The sequence below is a fragment of the Suncus etruscus genome, chromosome 3 (genome assembly GCF_024139225.1).
Source record: "Suncus etruscus isolate mSunEtr1 chromosome 3, mSunEtr1.pri.cur, whole genome shotgun sequence".
In the NCBI taxonomy this organism is placed as follows: domain Eukaryota; kingdom Metazoa; phylum Chordata; class Mammalia; order Eulipotyphla; family Soricidae; genus Suncus; species Suncus etruscus.
The window spans coordinates 4,749,963-4,751,001 of record NC_064850.1 but is presented as its reverse complement, the minus strand read 5'-3'; the positions used below and the strand labels follow the sequence as shown (position 1 = coordinate 4,751,001).

At 40.4% G+C, this 1,039-nt stretch overlaps 1 pseudogene; it reads right to left on the bottom strand.

Annotated features, from left to right (window-relative positions):
- Positions 1 to 500: 500 nt before the first annotated feature.
- On the bottom strand, positions 501 to 1,039 carry LOC126003932 (S-phase kinase-associated protein 1-like; annotated as a pseudogene).

Below are 1,039 nucleotides of genomic sequence, written 5' to 3'. Positions count from 1 at the left end.
CAAACAAACAAAAAAAAAACATAGAAGGGCGGGAGTGATAGCACAGCAGTAGAGCGTTTGCCTTGCATGTGGCAGACCCAGACTGGACCCGGTTCGATTCCTGGCATCCAATATGGTCCCCAGCCAGCCAGGGGAGATTTCTTTCTTTTTTTTTTTTTTTTTTTTTGCAAGTTGCTTTTATTTACATCAACTTTTAATAGATCACTAATGTTAAGACAATAAGTAGGCAGAAATTGTTTTACGAAAAGGGGGAAAGCCCAAAATGCCACTTTCTATAGAGAAACCACCAGTTTTATTCAGAGCAAAAAAATAAAGGGGGGCGGCAAACCTTTGATCATGAGAAAGAATTCAAATATAGATACGGAATCTAAGCAAACATGCAATGAGGACAATAGTCTGCTAATACAACTGATTTGCTGCTGTGTTTGTCTACAGTTTGTCTAATATTAACAATTATAAACAGAGCAGCGCAACCAGTATTTTGAACAATCCTTACAGTGTTACAGTGTCTCTTCACACCACTGGTTCTCTTTGCGTACCTGGGCTTCCTCTTCTTCAGTAAAGTCATTTTTTTATATTGAAGGTCTTACGAATCTCCTCAGGTGTTTTCCCTTGATCATATTGGCAACAGTCTTGCATGTAACATCAAGCAAACCTTTGATGTCTAAGTAGTTTGCAGCCAGAATCAGTTCAAAAAGTGTTCCTTGGTACACTTTCAAGAATTCTTGGTCCTAAACAGGGATATCATCTGTTCGCTTTTCTTTGTTCTCATCATCCTCAGGAGGAGGGGGGTCATCCTTGTGGTGGGTGCACCGCTGAATAACCTTTTTTAATATTGCTGCATTAACATTTGGGAGAGGAACTGGGGCATCGTCTCCTTCATCATCCATTCCCAAATCTTCCAACATGGTTTTGATAGTTACAGACTGTTTGGCAATTTCCACATCAACTTCAAATATCTCTCCATCAGAACTTTGCAACTTAATAGAAAGCATGGTGTTCCTTTCGTCGAGAAGAGATGGCGGGCCACGGGTAGGGT